The sequence below is a fragment of the Bubalus kerabau genome, chromosome 12 (assembly GCF_029407905.1).
Source record: "Bubalus kerabau isolate K-KA32 ecotype Philippines breed swamp buffalo chromosome 12, PCC_UOA_SB_1v2, whole genome shotgun sequence".
Classification (NCBI taxonomy): Eukaryota; Metazoa; Chordata; class Mammalia; order Artiodactyla; family Bovidae; genus Bubalus; species Bubalus kerabau.
The window spans coordinates 22,420,082-22,435,445 of NC_073635.1; positions in this window are offsets into that span (position 1 = coordinate 22,420,082).

The following is a 15,364-nucleotide window of genomic DNA, read 5'->3' on the forward strand; positions in this document are numbered from 1 at the left end:
TTTAACAAAGTGTTAACTGGAGCTGCAAATAATTCAGAAACATAAATTATCTCTCATTCAAGGATACCTTTTGTTAATGAGAAAGAAGAAACTGCTTTGATCACACAATTTTAACTCCCATTGAATATGTTTGGCTGCTGATGTAACTTTTATTGAAAACCCTCAAATTTGTTTTGAATCAGATAGAATCTGTATTTGAAATAAATATGTTTGGATTTCTATCAGTGTGATAAAGGAGGGTAATTTGTGTCCTGTGAAAGCATTGTTAGGGCAATGTTTTAAAGGGGGACAGTTTTTTTATTTATCTTTTCCTTGGCAGTTTTTTAATGGTACAAGCAAAAATAAGAAAATCAGCTAAGGTACATGTTTTAGGATCCTTAGGTTTGAATTGGTAAAATATATGTTAAAAATGAAAGATAACTTATTATAGCAAAGAATTAGGAGAAATGCCTCTAAATGGTTAAACTTTAATGGGTTATCAATAAGAGGCAATACTATGCCATAATATAAAAAATCATATTCTCATATATGTTTTAGTACATATTTGGCTACAAGTAATAGAATGTCCAGCTGCCAGTATATTTACTTGGAATATAAAAATATTTCTAGAGATAGGAAGTTCTAGGATTGGTTAATTTAACAGCTCAAAGGCATCTGGGTCCACTTCTATATTTGTCTTTTCTTTTCCTCATGATCACAAAATGGCTGCCACAGCTCTGTCTATCACATTTTCACACACAACATCCAAAGTCAGAAAGCATTCTCTCATACCAACTTTTTATCAGAGAAAAAAAAATTTTTTTTCCTAGAAGCCCTCTGTCAAACTTCTCCTTATATTTCATTGGCCTGAAACTGGGTGTCATGCTACCCCAAACATAAACATTGGGAAGAGAATGAAGTTACTATGACTGGTCTAAAACAGGTTTCAGTAAACTTCTGAAAAGGACCAGCTGATAAATATTGGGTCAGTCAAAAGAGTTCGTTTGGGTTTTCCAAATATTTAAAAAAGAAAGAGACAATGGCAAGCCTCAAAGAGCCCTCAGTCCAAGCAGAAGAGGAAAAAACAAATAATTATAATTCAGGGAAGGTATGCAGCAAAGGGGTGTGAGTGGTGTGGCATCTCAGAGAAGGGCATGAATAAAAGATGGAAAAGAGAATCTCAGGGCAGGCCTCTAGGAGACCCCCCCTATCGGGGTATGTTTTGAAAGGCAAAGTCGTCTTTTTTAAGATGAACAAACGTGTGCTGATGTAGCACTCAGGGCTCTTCCAATCAGCAGAAGCTAATTCTAGCTGACAGAGCAAAATAGCAGCCAGTTAAAAAGATTCTGGGTGACTCTCCTGACAGCAGAATGGGGAGATGATACTCCCTGAAGACTTGAAACAAGTCCTCAAACCCACTGCAGAGCGGGTCAGCCGTGGAAACCATGCTGCAGTCCCTTAAGAGCTCTAGACGTTATAGTTGGTCTCATTTTCCCATCTGATGGTATAGTTGTCCCTGTGATCCATCTATGTCAGGGCTTCAGCCTTCTTGCTACTGCTTTTCCAAAGCGAGCATCTTCTTTCCCAGCTTTGCCTGATAAGCCACTGCCACTCCCCGTCCTGCCAGGCCCTGTCCCTGTGGCCTCCTGTTTCTCATTTCCAAGTGAGTTTCTCCTTTGGGTGCAGCTGATGGTTGGAGCCTGGGTCACGTGCCTGAACCCTGATCTGTAAAAGGGGGCTGGGAACGTGGGGGTTTTCTGGCTTCTGTCTTAGAGAGGAAAGACCCACTTATTAGAAAATGCTTTGAATGTAGGCAGGGTTTTCAAACGGTTTCAAGCAGCCAGAAAACATGACACATGCCGGCTCTAGACGGGCTGAGCATTCCAGGGGTGAGGGGGAGCGGTATGGAAGAAGGCCACTTCTGAAGGTGCAGAGCTACAAAGCAGAACAACAGATCTGGGGAACCGGAGCAGTTTGGCTCTGCCAGTGTATAAAGCGGGGAATGCTGGGAGGCGGGGCCGGGAGGTGGGAGGAGCCACCTGCTAAATTCTCCGGTCTCTGATCTACTCTGCTGCTGCTACTGCTGCTAAGTCGCTTCAGTCGTATCCGACTCTGTGCGACCCCATAGATGGCAGCCCACGAGGCTCCCCCGTCCCTGGGATTCTAATCTACTCAGTGATCTGCAACTGAAGCCCGGAAGTTGTGACTTGCGCCTTGCCTGGCCCAGGGCCAGGCCCAGGGTGGGTTTTAGTCACTACCTGTTGAATCTTTGTAATCAATCTGTTGGATTGCATCATTGTTGTAGAATTTGCCAGTAAGAGATTTGCTGGTGTACACAGTTCTCTCTCTCTCTTTCTCTCGTGTGTGTGTTTGTGTGTGTGTGTGTGTGCATCTGTGCACTTGTGTACACATGTGTCTTTTCCCACAACTGGGCCTATCTCCAATGGATACTTTTATAAAGACTATCTTGCCTTTTTTTTTTTTTTTTAAGATATTTTGATGCGGGCCATTTTTTAAAGTCCTCATTGAATTTGTTACAATATTGCTTCTGTTTTATGTTTTGGTTTTTTGGCCATGAGGCATTCCCCTGACTAGGGATCAAACCTGAACCCCCTGCTTTGGAAGGTGAAGTCTTAACCACCGGACCACCAGGGTAGTCCTGGCTAATTTGCTTTAAATATGAGAAGTATTCAATTATTAACTCATAGGGTCACATGCATACTCTTTGATGATGCTTTCAGTTAGATTAAGATTAAAACCATTTTTTTAAATGATCATAAAATATGGCTTGAGAGATAGAATGAACAATAATATGTCTCATAGTAAGTGGAAAACATTACCAAACTTGCAAATCTTTTACACTTACCAAATTAATGATCCAAAGTAAGCATTGCAGACGTTTTATATGTTTTTTAAATAAAATAACTGTAAAGGTGATTTCTTTTTACGTTTAGATTTTCTATTTCAATCATTAAAAGCTGTAAAATATACGTATCATTGGTTCTATTACCTTTGAAATACAGACTGTCAGCAGTATCAGATGAACATATTCTCTCCTGCAGCTTGCTCCTGTCATTTCTCATCTTCACATCTACAGCCATCAGGTTATATACCTTCAGTTTTTCAGTCAACAAACATTAAATACAACTTGAACTGCCAAAGAAGTGCTGCATCAGCTCAGGGACTTAATATATATTTTCATTATCAGATCTGGAAGAGCAGTTCCTAGTTTGGTCACCATGAACCAGAACAGGCTAAGTGACAGCAATATGACAGATGGTTGCCATAGCAACTGTCACGCTAGCTTGTCTCCAGCCCACAGTTCTTAAATCTTTATTTTTCTATCATATATTTTGGTCACTGTGGTCAATGGGAGATTTGAAGTTTGTCTCTATTCTCCTGTTGAGAATCCCCTTCTAGGAACCAAACAAGACAACCAAAGAAAGAAGACTTTATATACTTTATATACTTTATATGGTATACCTGAAAGCTTGTGTATATAAATCATTTAATATGGGGTTAAAATTACATGTGTGATTTAACACCAAAAAGTATAACAGGGCGCTGAGTAGGATTTATCTTGTCCAATGTGATGCTAAGAGTCAGTACTTAGGGGAAGGGCATTTTAGAGTTACCAAAGTGGTTAATAACACCTCCCTGTAGGGTTAACCAAGAGGCTGCAGAACCTGCTGCTTCCTCATCCATCACTAGGCTTTGCCATCCCAGCCTCCTTTTCCACCGAGAGAGGAATTGATTGAGTGCTGCGTGCTTCGTCGCTAGGTCAGGTCCGATTCTTTGCAACCCCACGGACTGTAGCCTGCCAGGTTTCTCTGTCCGTGGGATTTTCCAAGCAAGAATACTGGAGTGGGTTGCCATTTCCTAATCCTGGGGATCTTCCCAACCCCAGGGATTGAACCCGCGTTGCCTGTGTCTCCTGCATTGCAGGTGGATTCTTTACCCGCTGAGCCATCAGGGAAGCCCCTAAGCAGGTGAAGGGAGAAGTATTTCATGGCCATGAAGTATTTCAGAGGCCAACTGGGGGAGAGGAGGCAGGGAGAGGGCAGGGCTTGTATCAAGAAGCCTATTCCTCCTCTTCACAAAATCATTTTGGTCACCAAGACATTGAAGGGAATCCACTTGGCTCTCCCCTCAGTTGGCTACTGGTTGAGCTGCCAAGCTTGCACCCTCTGCGGTGCACTTACTGTCCCAGCCGAGCTAAGCACAACCTGCTCAGCGATGATCTCTAGAAGAGCTTGGGGTGTGTCTTGGGACAGTTGGAGTTCAAGGGTCTCATAAACATGAGGACTGGTGCCTATTTCTCAGAGATTCTGAACGTGGGGAGGCTTGGCCTGCTGGTTTGAAGGGACAGTGGCCTGGTGAAGGGGAACAGGTTTCGCAGTGGTTCTCATGACTCCACATGAAGGAGAATGTGTTACAGAAAGGAGAGGAGCCCTGAGATTGCCTGGGGAGCCAAAGGAGGTGACACCCCACCAGAAGAGGGTGCTTGGGGGCAGAGGAAAGAAAGATGCAGAGGAAAGAAGCACAGCTGCCCTTCTCTGAGGAGGTACTCCACCAAGGAGGGGGCTGGGGTGACCTGCACACCATCCCCGAGGAACCCCCACACCACCACCCCCGAGGAGCTCTCACTCCAGCGAAGACCACCAGCATCAGACGAACTTAGAGCAAGACCAGTTCAAAAGGCAAACCTAACACTTTGAAACTAAATGTTGGGGGTTGGTGCATAGAGAGAGAGAAGCAAGCTGAGTAGTCAGGAAGGTTGGAAGCCAGAAGTTTGCACTGTGACTTTCATAAAGTCATTTTGATGTTCTTGAGTATATAATGTATTATATGTGTGCATGTGTATGCTCAGTCGTGTCTGACTCTCTGCGACCCCATGGACTGCAGCCCTCGGGGCTCCTCTGTCCATAGGCTTTCCCAAGCAAAAACACTGGAGTGGGTTGCCATTTCCTACTCCAATAATGTATTACATTTGTACATAAAACATAGTAAGTCCCCTACTTACTTATATGTGAACCTTCATATTGTGAGCTTTCAAAGACGCAAATGTGTCCCTGTATGCCAGCTGATGTACAGTACTACTGTACTTTTCAAGGTGTTGTACTATAAGATGGAAAATACTTCCTTTATTTTCTGCTTGTTTTTTAGAATATTGTTTGTGTGAAACGTATTATAACCCTATTACACTTCATATATAGCTCATTTTGTTAGTTGGGTAAATAGGCTAACATTGTTAGACTTATTAACAAATTGGACTTATGAGTGCATTCTCAGGATGGAACTCATTTGTAGGTAGGGATTTACTGTGTGGTAAACACAGAGGTTATAACATTAACTGTGTTAAGGTGTTATAACACTAAAGGAATAAAGTATTAGGTAATTCGCTTCATATATTCGGAGAAGGCAATGGCACCCCACTCCAGTACTCTTGCCTGGAAAATCCCATGGATGGAGGAGCCTAGTAGGCTTCAGTCCATGGGGGTCACTAAGAGTCAGACACAACTGAGCGACTTCACTTTCACTGTTCACTTTCATGCACTGGAGAAGGAAATGGCACCCCACTCCAGTGTTCTTGCCTGGAGAATCCCAGGGATGGGGGAGCCCGGTGGGCTGCTGTCTATGGGGTCGCACAGAGTCGGACACGACTGAAGCGACTTAGCAGCAGCAGCAGCACATCACCTTCGTTCCCTGTCACATGCCAGGTACTATATATTTTACTTATTTATTATGTTTTATTTACTGTCTTCCTCTCTCACCTCTACCTTCATCTCCAAATGTAAACTCCACAAGAGCAAGGATCTTTGTTTCTAGTGCTGTTTCCCTAGCATCTAGAATTACACTATCCACTTTGTAGCCCCTCCTTACTTGTGACTACTTAACTTTAACTTAATTACAAAAAAAACTAAGACTCAGTGCTTCAGTTGTACTAGCCACATGGAGGTGCTCAAGCGTTAACTGTGGCTACCATGTTAGGTTTCTTGTTTGCCTCATTTTTATAGTAAATGAATTAACTTGATCTCAATGATGCTTTTGAACGGTAGTGTTGGAGAAGACTCTTGAGAGTCCCTTGGACTGCAAGGAGATCCAACCAGTCCATTCTGAAGGAGATCAGTCCTGGGTGTTCTTTGGAAGGAATGATGCTAAAGCTGAAACTCCAGTACTTTGGCCACCTCATGTGAAGAGTTGACTCATTGGAAAAGACTCTGATGCTGGGAGGGATTGGGGGCAGGAGAAGGGGACGACAGAGGATGAGATGGCTGGATGGCATCACCGACTCGATGCACATGAGTTTGAGTGAACTCTGGGAGTTGGTGATGGACAAGGAGGCCTGGCATGCTTTGATTCACGGGGTCTCAAAGAGTCGGACACTACTGAGCGACTGAACTGAACTGATCTCAATGATAGGAATTTAAAATGTTAATTCTGCATACCCTAATAAAAAATAGGAACATTTTCTTATTCATTCAACAAATACTGATTGGCCATCAATGGTGTACTAGGTAAAGCAGTGAAGAAGGCTGACCAAGGTCTCTGCTGTCATAGCCTAGCCAGGGAGGCTGACATAAATATTAGACAGATTTGGCGAGAGATCTGTAAGCTCCAAGGGGCCAGGAGCAGGTCTGTTCCTACCCTGAGGTAGCTCTCATGCATAAGATAGCGCCTCCTGAAGGTGCTCAGTGAATGTGTTGCTGCTGCTGCTAAGTCGCTTCAACTGTGTCTCTGTACAATCCCATAGACGGCAGCCCACCAGGCTCCTCTGTCCACAGGATTCTCTAGGCAAGAATACTGGAGTGGGTTGCCATTTCTCTAAGTGAATGTGATGAGTAAATGATAAATCATTTCAGGCAGTGATGGGGTGGGCAGGTGGGCTTCACGAGATGTGAAAGTGACTGAAGAAGTGACTGTTGAGCTAAGTTAGGACGATATGAAAGAGCCAATCATACAACAATCTTTGTGAAGGATATTCCAGGGACAAGAATGTGCTGTGCTTAGTTGCTCAGTAGTGTCTGGCTCTTTGCAACCCCATGGACTTTGTAACCTGCCAGACTCCTCTGTCCATGGGGACTCTCCAGGCAAGAATACTGGAGTGGGTGGCCATGCCCTCCTCCAGGGGATTGTCAAAGATAACAATCCAACAAGGCTGTACAGAGAACAGGAAGAAAGTCTAGGTTACTGGGGTGCAGTGAGCAAGGGGTGCGGAGAGGTAGGGAAGGCCGTCAGAGCAGTAGGCAAGGGCTGGTCATTTCCCACACTGATGCCTGTTTCCCAGACCTGCACAGACCCCACCCGGTAAGATTCTCTCTTCCTTATATCAGTGTCTGTGGAATAGACTCCTTATATTGGCTTTTGTGTGATAGAAATATCTTTCTGTTGGTACTTTATCTGGGTAGTGTTTCTGGGCTGTGTTGGGTTAATTTTGTGAGGTTTGATACAGTGATAAAGTGAAATATTGCCCTCTGGGGGCAAAATTTCTAAGTGCAAAGGGGACACTTCAAGATTTTAAATTGGTGAAAAAAATGACCTAAATTAAGTTACTAAGGATCACGTTGGTGGTTGAGTAGAAAAAACATTGTGGGAGAGTGAGAATGAGGGGACAGAGATGGGGTAGGTAACTGCTGAAGCAGTCAAGGCCCAAGACAGTGAGAGCCTGGACACGGCGTCTGGACAGCCAGACAAGAGATGGCAGAACCCCCGGCAGTCTTTGGTAGAAGTACGTGCATGTGCATGAGCACTCTCTCTCACACACACTCCATACACACCACACACACACCATACTACACACAGCACACACACACACACACGCACAGCACACACACAGCACACACACACACCAACCACACCACACACACACAGCACACCATACCATACACATCACACACACACCACACACACACACCACACACATACACACCACACACACACACCACACACACACCACACCAACCACACCACACCAACCACACCACACCAACCACACCACACACCACACCACACCACACACACACACCACACCACACCACACACACACACCACACGACACACACACACCACACACACACACACACATCACACACACACACAGCACACACCACACACACCATACCATATCATACACATCACACACACACACCACACACACACACACACCACACACACACACCATACCACACCCACACACCACACACACCACACCACACACACCTTACCACACACACACAGCACACACCACACACACCACACCATACCATACACATCACACACACACACCACACACACACACCACACCACACACACATACCACACACACCACACACACACACACCACACACACACCACACCACACACATACCACATACACACAGCACACACACACCACACCACACACACCAACCACACCACACACACACACACACCACCCCACACACATACCACACACACACCACACCACACACACCAGACACACCACACACACACACCACACACACCACACCACACACACCACACACACACCACACCACACACACACACACACACCACACACACACCAGTCCACACAAACCACACCACACCACACATACCACACCACACACACACCACACACACACACCACACCACACACACCAACCACACCACACACACAAACCACACCACACAAACACAGCACACACCACACACACAGCACACACACCAACCACACCACACACACACACACACCACCACACACACACCACACACACACCACCACACACACATACCACACACACACCACACCACACACACACCACACCACACACACCACACACACCACACCACACACACCACACACACCACACCACACACACCACACACACCACACCACACACACACACCACACCACACACACACACCACACACACACACACACACACCAGTCCACACAAACCACACACCACACACACCAAACCACACACACCAACCACACCACACACACACACCACACCATACATACCAACCACACCACACACACCAACCACACCACACACACACACACCACACCACACACACACACACCACACCACACACACACACACCAACCACACCAACCACACCACACACACACACACCACACCACACACACACACACCAACCACACCACACACACACCACACACACACACACACACACACACCAGTCCACACAAACCACACCACACCACACACACCACACCACACACACACACCACACACACACAGCACACACACCAACCACACCACACACACCACACACACACACACCAGTCCACACAAACCACACCACACTACACACACCAACCACACCATACACACACCACAAACACACACCACACATACACACACCACAAACACACACCACACACATACACCACACACACCACACCACACACACCAACCACACCACACACACACACACACACCAAACCACACACACCAACCACACCACACACACACACACCACACCATACACACCAACCACACCACACCATACACACCCCACACCATACACACCAACCACACCACACACACACACACCACACCACACACACCAACCACACCACACACACACACACCCCACACCATACACACCAACCACACCACACACACACACACCACACCACACACACACCCCCTATACACACCACACATACACACACACACACACCACACCATACCACACACACACACACACACCCTCACATCCCACACATAATATCACACATACCACATCCACAAACACCACACACCCTCTTCATATACACACATACCATACACACACACCACACACCACACACACAACCCACCCCCGACACCAGAGACTGCACATACTCCCACTACATGTCATACCCTCCTTATGCAGACACACACCCCCCATACCAGAGACTGCACACACCCACTACGCCCACACCTCACATCCTCCTCACACACACACACACACACACACCCCACACACATCCACACATCAGAGACCACACACACCCACTACATCTCACACCCTCCTCACACACACACACACACACACACACACCCCACACTCATCCCCACATCAGAGACCACACACACCCACTACATCTCACACCCTCCTCATATACACACACACACACACCACACACACAGACACACACACATCCCACACCCTCTTCACAGACACACAAACACACACCACACACATATCCCCCACATCAGAGACTGCACACACCCACTACACCCCCCACACATCACACCCCCCTCATACATATACACACACACCCCACACACCAGAGACCACACACACACATCACACTACACACTGCCACACACACACACACACACACGCATGCGCGCAGGTACTGTATCCATATTTTATATAATGTGAGATTATTCTTGCCTCCAGAGGGCACTTGAAGGTTACAAATGCCTCCAAGGGTCAGAGCAAATTAACTCAGACAGAGAAGCCATTTCCCCTAGTCTGTAATTTGAGGGGCCAGGAAAGCAGAGAACACAATCTTAACTGAAGCTGCCGCCCTTGCTTACCGGAACTTAAATCCTCTTCTATTAAAAATTAAACTTTCTTGCAAAAGCTCATATAATAAGCTAGCAATTTGGGCTTTGAGACATAACTGTAGGTTAGTGAAATGATACAGCCGTCCTCCTGCTGGACAAACGGGAGAGAGGGAGTCTGACCAGTGGAGGAGGGAGGGGACGGCTTCCCTGCAGAGGAGCCTGACCAGTGGGCCAGGCCCAGGCCCGGGGAGGCCGGGGAGGCCCAGGGAGGCCCAAGGCGGGGCTCCAGGAAGCCTGAGGGCAGCAGAAAGACTGGCGCCTGGAGAGAATGAGTGTGAGAATGTGTGGGGTAGGGAGCCAGGGAACTTTCAGACCCTGCAGAACATGGCCCAGGAACAGTTCTGCCTGGAAACATCTCTGTCACCTCCAGAAATCACTTGCTAAGCGCCGTCAACATAATTCTCCGTCTTCTGCTGGGCAAACACACGTTAGAATGACACGATGCTGTTCTTTGATAAACTGAAAGTCCGAAGAAATTTTACAGATAAATATGCTGAGAATAGGAAAAGGGAATGGCAACCCACTCCAGTTTTCTTGCCTGGAAAATCCCATGGACAGAAGAGCCTGCTGGGCTATATAGTCCAAGGGGTCGCAAAGAGTCAGACACCACTGAGCAACTAACACACGCACACGTGCTGAGAATGAGTCGTTTTACACAGAGAGGGAAAAGGCAAGCATCTAGACGCTCTAATTTGAAGGGCACAAAACCACTTCCTCTTCCATCTCATCTTGTGTACATGGCGCCTGCAGGTCTCACAGTCCCCTCCCCCCGCCCCCGTCCTTGGTTTTGGGTGCTGAAGACCTTGTGAACAGACTCACGTCCTCTGGGGGGCTCCTCCACCTGGGTGCCCACAGGAGCTTGTGCGTGCGTCACTTTGCTCCATTGCCCTGTGTGTCTTGTCCTATTACCTTCTAACCTACTTGGGGGCCCGCCCAGATCGTTAGCCTCTTGAAGCAGGAATGAATTCTTACGCATTTTTGTATTCCAAGGGGACTAAAACCTTGTTTTTACATAATAAATGTTCCATGTTTATATTGATCCCATACATCTGTATTTATTTTATATAAATTCACATATATATCTGTTTTAGGCTGTGTTTGATACTCTAGTTTGCCCTGGTCTGTAAATTTGATTGGGCTTCCCTGGTGGCTCAGTTGGTAAAGAATCCACCCGCAATGCGGGAGACATGGGTTCGATCCCTGGGTTGGGAAGATCCCCTGGAGGAGGGCATGGCAACCCACTCCAGTATTCTTGCTGGGAGAATCCCCCTGGACAGAGGGGACCAGTGGGCTCCAGTCCGTGGGGTCGCAAGGAGTTGGACTCGACTGAGCGACTAACCACACAGCACAGCAGATTAGTGGGAAATATATGTACATACAGGGAGAAAGATAAAAATTTCCCACTGTGGAAGGTGTGGAGACCAAACTGCTCTTCCTCTGCCTCTGAAAGAAGAAGACAAATATTACATCTCTGCCATGCACACAGCCATGCCCCACCCAGACCGAGAAAGAAACCTCAGGACGAGCTTTGCCTCGGTTGAGCAGTCCTGTCTCACTCTCCTCTTCCTTCTGTGCCTTTAGCTTGTACATTGCCTTTGAAAGATGCCCATACTGATTTAACACTTTTGCTAGGGGGCTCACAAGTAAACTGAAGCAGTTAGCTAAAACCCCTAGATAAGCGAGTTTATTCTTCAGGCTTATTTCACAAAGAGCAAACTCCAGTGCAGCTGTGCCTCTGGAGACTTGGCTTAGTTGGATTTCCAAATATTGACTGTCCTTGTTCCATGTTCCATGGTGTCATGGTTTACTGTGACACATAATTATCCTGCATTGGGTCATCCTGACGTCATTCAGAAAATTGGGAGACATGGAGAGCAGACGTGATCTGCAAGGGGGAGGAGGGGGTGGTGGAGGGATGCATTGGGAGTTTGGGATTAGTGGGTGCAAACTATAATATATAGGATGGATAAACTACAAGATCCTACTGTACAGCACTATATTCAATATCCTGTGATAAACCATAATGGGAAAGAGTACGAAAAAGAACATATATATATATATATGTATATGTATAACCGAATCAATTTACAGCAGAAATTAACACAACATTATAAATCAACTGCAGTTCAATAAAATACATTAAAAAAATAAAACTAAGTGAGATAACAGATATAAATTGTTCAGTGCTTAATATGGCAGTTAATGTTGTTGTTATCGTAATTACTACACTGGAGATATATATGGCACCTCCCGATTTTGTGGGAAAAGTTTTACTTTTCTGTACTCTTTTGCAAAGAAACATTGAAAGTTGATTTAGAGGTGATTTTAGGAAAAAGGATTATTTTGCACATCAAATTAAGTACACTGATTCTATGAAATGGAAATACAAAATCATCAATCCTGGGTATTCAACAAAGTCGACTGATACATAAAATAAACAACAAAATCCTACTTTATTTAATTATTTATTTTTGACCATAACACATGGCTTACAGGATCTTAGTTCCCTGACCAGGGATCAAATCCAGGGCCCCAGCATTGAGAGAGCCCAGTCCTAACCACTGGACTGTCAGGGAATTCCTAACAAAGTCGTAATTTGTCCAAGAAACTAGATTCAATATCTTATGATAAACCATAATGGAAAAAAATAATGTCCACTGACCATGAAAATAAAATAGAAAATTGTATAGCTAAAATAAATATATTGGTATCAATGAAAACTAGTATATAATAGACAACAAGGCAACATATTTATTGGCAAATGAAGTCACATATACAGGTGATGCTAGTGCCTGAAAAGCAATTTATAATCTAGATTATATTTGGTTTCCTATGAAGTATATGCAGACAGAGCAAGTCCGATGTAAAGTAAAGTAAAACAAGCAGCAAACTTTTCACTGAATGTGTCAGCAAGTAGCCACAGTACCTGTAAAACAGCTGTGCTGTGACATTTGTGTCCCACCCTCCTGCGACTGGGGAGAGGTGGCTTTTCTATCTGTCCTATTGTGCACTAACAGGAACAGGTCTGCAGCAAACGTTAGGTTAACATAATATCTCTAACTTTTCCTGAACTGAAAGGTTCAGGAACTATACCTTCAAAGAGGTGTATTACTCATTTAGATCTTTCCCAGATCTATCATTTACTCAGATCTAAGGTGTGTCATAAAATTAGCATAATAATTTTTGTTTAAAACTTGTTTTTTGACCGCGCTGCACAGCTTGAGGGATCTTAGTTCCCTAACCAGGTGTTGAACTCCAGCCCCAAGCAGTGGAAGCATGGAGTCCTAATGACCACTAGAGAAGTTCCTATGCTCAGTGGTTGCAGTCATATCCAGCTGTTTGTGACCATATGGACTGTGGCCCGCCAGGCTCCTCTATCCATGAGATTTTCCAGGCAAGAATATTGGAGTGGGTAGCCATGCCCTTCTCCAGGGGGATCTTCCTGACCCAGGGATCAATCCCATGTCTCCTGTGTCTCCTGCATTGCAGGCACATTCTTTACCATTGAGCCACCAGGGAAGTCCCTAGCATAGCAATTAAATAATGCAGGAAATGAATCTGGGATAGATAGATATTATGGGAAGGAAGTTCACGAACATGAACTGAAATGGCAAGTACCATTAAGCTAAGCTACTATTTAAATATTTTGTGTTGCTCTTTGGTAATACTGTATAATTTATCCTGTTTCACTATTTTTATGTAATTTTTAATACTACGCGTAACAGTTTTTCAGCTTAGTGAATCACCAGTTATTGAATCCCACTTCAAGCTCATTAGCTAACACTTTTCAAATGATTGTTTATTCAGGGAGTGCCTTGGAATTAGAGTAGTATACATAATTTGGGTGGAGTGTGTGTGCGTGGGTGTGTTTTACATGGAAATATATATAACTCATATTGGACTCTAAGCAGCTATCAACACAAACTTCAAATGCTGGGTTCTGGCAGTCAGCCCCGCCCTTTCCTTCTGTAACCGGTGACACTCGAGGGCAGTTCTAGTTCTCAAAGCTGGTCCTTCCTGCCTGCCCATCCTGCTACAGAGAGCCAAGAATGCCTATCTGTGTGTCAGGATATGACCCCTGCCAAACTCTTAGGCTGGCCTCTCCCAAGCATGTGCCATAATCAGAACATTTGAAAAACTCTTCTCAACATCAAATGCTAAGTATTCGTATGGCTTCACATGACACTGGAATGCAATATCAATCTTCCTTTTACTTAGATTTCCACCTTTGAATTATAGATTCCAGAGGTCTGCAGCACCGCGAATTGACCAGGATCAATATTCTCTTTATTTAAAAAAAAAAACAACTTTCATTTAATATTCTTTAGCACCTGCATGTAAAAATATATTATAGTTCTTTTTAAAAAACAACAATATATTCTCTCTAAAATATCTGATAAGGGTTGACTGATGAAAGTTCAGTCTTAGGTCCTGAAGTAGTAATTACTGAAAAAAGTTGACTTTGGTATTCTCCAGGAGTGCCACATTTGACATCATAAGATATCCTTCTAAAGGACATTGTTTAATAGCCTTCTAGATAACTTAACATTCTCACCCAAAATTGTTTTCTGCAGTTCTGGAGCTGGCAATGCAAAATTTTTGCACCCAGAAGGGTGCAAAATTCTATATAGATTGAAATATGAAGTCTTTAAAAGACCATCAGGATGGTTGGAAATGGGGGGAAAAAACCCAGCAGAATATACTGGTAAAGTGAATGAATTTAATTAAAAGTGTGCTTGGATGTGGTAGCAAGTCTTCAAAGATGGCCCTACCTCCTGGAATAAGCCATGAATCCTGGAATTTGAAGAGGA